Here is a 6000-nt window from a genome sequence, read left to right as displayed (position 1 = left end):
TTTGTCTGCCAGTTAATTGTTTCTGTTAGCCACGAAAATAAAGGATATATTAAAAAAGCACAAGAGATTTTTAAAACAATGTTAGAGAAGCATTTCAGTATATCCAAATGAAAACATGATTTTTTTTTTACAATCAGTGTATCAATCTATTTGATTCTTACAGCAGCTGCTGTCTAAGTACCACTTTTTTGGGCAGCATGGGAGCAGGCCCTTGACACTTCTCCAGTTTCTGTATTTCTAGCCGTACAACTACAATAAGGTAGTGTGGTTAGCCTTTCTGGCCATCTGAGATAGGCAAGCAATGAGGGTGAACAAAGGCCCTTGCAGATGCTACTTTTTGTTTGGAATGAATAGTTTTATTTGTGAATAGTTTGGAAAAGCTGCGAACCCTCAATCAAGACTACTACACTGGGATTTCTTACAATTTGTTTGTTGACCTTTAGTTCTTTCTAGTTGTGAAAGTTTCCTTGGCCACAAGCATCGATGCTAAAAACTGTGGATTCAGCACCAGAGATCAGAAAGACTAGTCCCATGCGCCGCACATGCCCAGCAGAGGGCGCTGTGCGCTCGACCAGGAAGCCCAGAAAGGTGGGCACCCGGCTCCGCTTTCTTTGTTCAGCCCGGGCTGCTGGTGGGCTCCTTCTGTGAAAGAAAGGAATTGTCCCGGATGCTGGGCTCCTACAGAAAGGTGAATCATTAAGCTCCGACAGAAGCCAAACAAGGGGGAATTCCATCTGAATTGCAGTTCTGGAAGGTGGCATCTCTTGGAAAGAAATCGGTGGTTTCAATCGCTTTTTCACTGAGATCGAGGTAAACGCTTACCATTGCAGAGCTGACAAATTGTTGCTGGGCACTTCCTAAGTAGCTTTGCTGTTGCTGGCAGCTTGTTTGGATCTTTTTTTTTTTTTTTGTGATCATAGGATTTTGGATTTCCCTCCTCTCCTGAGCAGAACTCGCGTGCTGGAGAATCTCGAGAAATGTGTTGGCAGAACTCTTCTTTCGGTGCATTTCAAACTCTGTTCTTGAAAAGTTAAATGAGGACTCACTTGTGGCACACAACTAACTCCCCAGATCAGATTCTAGTTATTATGAAATAACCCCCCCAAACAAAAAAAAACAACACAAAAAACCTGCCTCAGATTCTAGTGACCCCCCACAAGAAAGTCGAATTGCAACAAACTATGAATCCCATTCAGAATGTGCCTCCAGTACATTTTAGTTTCTGGGTTAAATGATCACGATTGTGTTCCAAGTTCTAAAGTGATAGCAGGCTGTGCTGGGAGGTTCTTAAGCCCTGCATTTAAAGTGGCTACCAGCTCTTCCTGCCCTCCCCGCCCCATGCCCGAGCCCCTCCCCGGGGCTGGTGGCCAGCTTGCACTCTCCGTCCCGGCAGCAGAGCTGGGGCTGCTTCTGGATTGTGTGTGAGGGGGGACAGCGCTCGGCACGGCCAGGTAGGGTGGGTCTCTCTGTGCGGCTTTGATCTTTAGCACGGGGGAGTGGGGGGGGGGGGAGCTCTTCACCTCTGACCTCGCCTCCAGCCTGGTCCTGCAGCGGCGGTGGGTCTTGTGCCTCTGTTTGCTGTTCAGATCTTTGGAGCCATGAATGGGCAGAGAGGTGCCCTGCTGGAGAAGGTCGGCTCTCCTGCTGCCTACTGCAGACTTGGAAAGTTAGGGAGGTTGGGGGAATAGGCTGCGCCCTGTGCTTTGAATTAGGGGTGGGGGGCAAACCAAGCTCCGTCACTAGGTGCACAAGGGGCAAACCTAGTTCTGAGCTGTCCCCATTCCCCCTCCCCCCCCCCCCCGGCTCTGCTTTCTTTGTTCAGTTTTGGCTGCTGCAGGGCTCCTTCCCCTCTGAATGAAAGGAATTGTCCTGGGTGCTGGGTTCCCACAGAGAGGTGAGTCATTTCAGCTCCCGGGAGCCAGACAAAAGGGAATTTACATCTGGGGTTTGGAGCTCTGGAAGGAGGCACTTCTTGGAAAGAGATCGGTTGTCTCAGTCACCTTTTCACTGAAAGAACAAGAGGTAAACAGTGGCCGGTGTGGCGCTGACAAATCGTTGCTGGGCACTTCCTAAGCTTTGCTGCCTGCAGCTTGTTTTGGATAATGTCCAGCTAGGCTTTATGTTCATGTGGTCATAGCACACTGAACTCTGTGCTTGGCTCCATGTGTGTGGCAAGAGAAGGCAGGACTGTTCCGTCAACTCTGATATGGAAAAGTTAAATGAGGATTGACTTGTGGTGCACAGGTAACTCCTCACAGAGTAGATTCTAGTTATGCATAAATTGCTCCCCCCCCAAAAAAAAAAAAATCCAAAAACTTCTACTGAAACTACCCTAAGAATGTTGACTGTATGAATCACTGCATTTGAATCCCATTCACGATTTGTCTTGTAAATTCTAGTCTCTGGGTTAAATGATTTAATACTATTGTGTTTCTAATGATAAACTGATAGTACAGTAGGTTGTACCGGGAGGGATTGGTCTGGTCTTAAACATCCTTTCTTTCTCTGCAATTCACCTTTTTTATTTTTTATTTTTTTAAACCAAAACATTTTGGGAAGGACCTAGTTAAAAAAAATGCATTTTGAAATCTTGTGTTGTGTGTTCTGCAGCAGTGTACAGAAGTTTTGGGTATGGAGGGCCATTATTTTGCTGGGGGGGGGGTGTTCTTGTCAGAGATTGCTTAATATGTGGGAGAGGGAAAGGCATGGGGCACCAGTGATCTTTTTGAAAAAAAAAAATGCAAGGAAAGGGAGAATGCAAAGGGAGTGACACTAGTAGCATGTCTAGATTTTTGGCCACACCTCCAGGGATCCTGCTCATGCCCTCTGTATCTGTCCGTTGAGTTGTAAGGTATATATGTAGTACATGCTTCCTTCTCCCATTCCTCCCCTGTTAGTCACTCCTTTCCACTCATGTTGAAGTCACGGAGTAGCCATGGGTGGTCCTGGGCCCACCCAGTATGGCCTCAGGCACACACAAAATTCTAGCACCTATGTTATGGCTAACAAGCATCCCCAAGCCCTGCCAACTGGAAGAGGTCCTCCAGCAGCCAGAACAGGTAATCCCCTACTTGCTGCATGTGTGGGAGGGAAGGGACTGGCACAGTAGCAGTATGTGAACAGTGCTGCTGGCTGCAGCAAGTAGGGAATTGATCTGTTCTGGCCTCTGAAGGATCTGTTCCAGCTGTCAGGGCTTGAGGATTCCCACCAGTTCAGGTATTTATTTTATTTGTTGGGGAGTCACTAGTTCAGGGGCAGGTGTTGGGGCAGAAAGTTAAGGGGTGGGGGAGAAGCATGTGCCCACCAACTTTGAGATCAGGCCTATCCAAAATACCATGTCTGACTACGCTACTGGTTGATGTACGCCTTTTCATCCTATACTGATGTACCCCTTTTCTTCGTAGTTATATTGGTGATGGGATTTTGGATTTACTTCACACACCTTTGGATTTACCTCACACACCTTTTTTTTTTTTTCCTGTGGTAGCTCAAAGTTACATTCAGGCACAATAGTATTTCTATGTCACTGGAGAGGCCTCAGTTTAAGGGTCCCCTTAATTAAACTGCTTAACCTGTGAAAAAAGAATACTTTAACACATATTGTGGTAATTTCCCTGTCAACTTGTACTAATTGTGTGTTATTTATTATTTTGTAATTATTTAGGGAAGGGGCATGACATGGGGGAATGGACATGGAGGTGTTATCCAGCTAGCATGTTTAATTAGCATGTGTTAACTAGAAAATGCGGGGTTAATGCAGTAAGAGGAGGTAAAAGCTTCTAAATTAATATTTCGCAAGTCTTACCCGCCTTTGGAAAAATTAACACAGGACCTGCAAAAATTTTAAAAAGCCCTGTTTTAGGGACATGTAATAAATGGGCTTAGGGCCAGATTCTCAAAACTTTAAGGCGATCGCTAAACTGGTTCCACAAGGTTTAGCCTGCGTGCATTTTATCAGCAGATTATCAAAATGGCCATGATCTTTATCGAGCTTCTTTGGAGTCTGCAACACTCCCATGCAAATGGGCTCTTGAACATTGAAACGAGCACTCCGGTGGATTCTTAAACATCGCCGAGCCATTCTCCAAGAGCGGCGTTGGCTTTTGGTGACAAAAATCAGCGACAGGTCCAGGGGTGCCAGTACAGTGACAGCGCTGTTAAAAGTGTATCTTGTGGCATGCGTTTTGACTATGGCTAATGAAAAAAAAAAAAAATTTACATGATTCTCATAAATTGTAGTTATATATATTTTAGTGGGAGTGGTAAAAGAACGCTTCTTGAGCACGTGTATTATAGCCTTCCTGGACAGCGGGAGAGATGCCCACGCTCTCCAGCCGCAAACAACACCCCTCCCCCCCCCGGCAGCACCAACCAACACCCCTCAACCCCCTTCAGCAGCGGGAGAGATGCCTCATGCCAGGGGATTGTGTTGGTTGGTGGCAGGAGCAGGGCTGTGGAGTCGGTAGATAAATGTTCCGACTCCGACTCCTCAGTTTTTTGTACTTCAGACTCCGACTCCAGGTACCCGAAATTTCCTCCGATTCCGACTCCTCGACTCCGACTCCACAGCACTGGTTAATTTTCAGATCGTTAAAATGGAATGTCAAGTTGAGAGAAATGAGCATTTTCGACACCACCTTCTTTTTGCTTTTAATCAAGGTTCTAAGGCCGCAGAAGCTGCTCGCAACATTTATGCTGTGTATATAGTGGGTGCTATAGCTGAAAGAATCGCTCGTGATTGGTATGCCAAGTTCAAAAATGGAGTCGGTAGATAAATGTTCCGACTCCGACTCCTCAGTTTTTTGTACTTCTGACTCCGACTCCGACTCCAGGTACCCGAAATTTCCTCCGACTCCACAGCCCTGGGCAGGAGGGATTGGGCATCTCTCCTGCTGTCCAGGAAGGCTATAATACACGCATTCAAGAAGCGTTCTTTTACCACTTCCATTTGCATGAGCGTTTTTTGGAGAATGACTCGCTTTTTTAAAAATCACTACTATAACGGCTGCAACTGCAGCCCGTCGTTTTTTTATGTGGTTTTTTTGAGAATCTAGCCCTTTAGTGGACTGGAAAATCCTGTGTTAAAAAGTGCCAAGCCCTTCTTAGTTAAAGGGCCCTAGAATTTGTATCTGAGGCAATGGGGGATTTGTTCAAGCTCACAAAGAGCATCAGTGGGATTTGATTTGGACTTCCCTAGTTATCAGCCTGCTGTTCTAACTATTAGACAACTCTGTAGCTAGATGTGCCTGGTTATAATTCTTAAATGAGATGAAGAATTTTATTCCAAAATGAATATTTTGTTGAAGGCATGTAGTACAGCATTATGACATCAGAGATACAGGTTGTTCATACATGCACTTGACATGAATAGATTTAATATTTTTCAGGAGTATATCTCAATATCGTTCATTCAAATAGTAGTGCAGTGTCCTCAAGAATCACTTCTTAGCTTCCTGTCTAGACAGTGCAAGAGGGAGGGGAAAAAGTGACCCCTTCTTGCGGCTGGCGTGGCTATGATTGGCATTTATTAAAGCACTGCAGACTAGAGCTATAAGGCTGCTCTGTGCCAGCCATTGTTAAATGTATGTGCAGGCAGTCCCCGGGTTAAGAACAAGTTACATTTTTAAAGCTGTTCTTAAGTCTTGCATGTAACTCAGAACTTGTAGATTTTAAGATTCTTGCTACTTACCTCTGCTCTCAGCTGACAAAAGGGCCGACTGCACAACCACACACTGTTCTTAATATGGCCATGTATCATTCCTGAATCTGCAATCGCTTTCTTAATTCTGAGTCATACTTAAGTCAGGTGCCTGTAATTTGGGGACTGTCTATCTATCTATCTATCTTATATAAATAATATGTAACTGGCTTCCCCTTGCAAAAATGTAAACTTCCTCTATAAGGTTTTATAACCTTTCTCTTCATTGACATACTATTTCCCCATGATGCTGCATGGATACCTCTTATCTTGTAAATCACCTTGAACCTATACTGGATAAG

General features: G+C 45.0%; 1 protein-coding gene across 9 annotated transcripts in view; it reads left to right on the top strand.

Annotated features, from left to right (window-relative positions):
* Positions 1-687: 687 nt before the first annotated feature.
* The window catches only part of MYO1B (myosin IB), a 423667-nt gene continuing 418354 nt past the window's right edge, over positions 688-6000 (top strand). For 8 of the 9 annotated variants that reach the window (XM_033945231.1, XM_033945228.1, XM_033945229.1 and 5 more), the window contains exon 1: positions 1357-1451. The gene's annotated coding sequence lies outside the window, so the exon portion shown is untranslated. Of the gene's footprint in view, positions 811-1356; positions 1452-6000 lie in introns of those variants that run through there. The other variant, XM_033945224.1, reaches the window with a different exon arrangement.

This window comes from Geotrypetes seraphini, chromosome 5 (genome assembly GCF_902459505.1).
Source record: "Geotrypetes seraphini chromosome 5, aGeoSer1.1, whole genome shotgun sequence".
Lineage (NCBI taxonomy): Eukaryota > Metazoa > Chordata > Amphibia > Gymnophiona > Dermophiidae > Geotrypetes > Geotrypetes seraphini.
The sequence above is the reverse complement of the archived record's forward strand: the minus strand, read 5'-3'. Positions and strand labels throughout refer to the sequence as shown.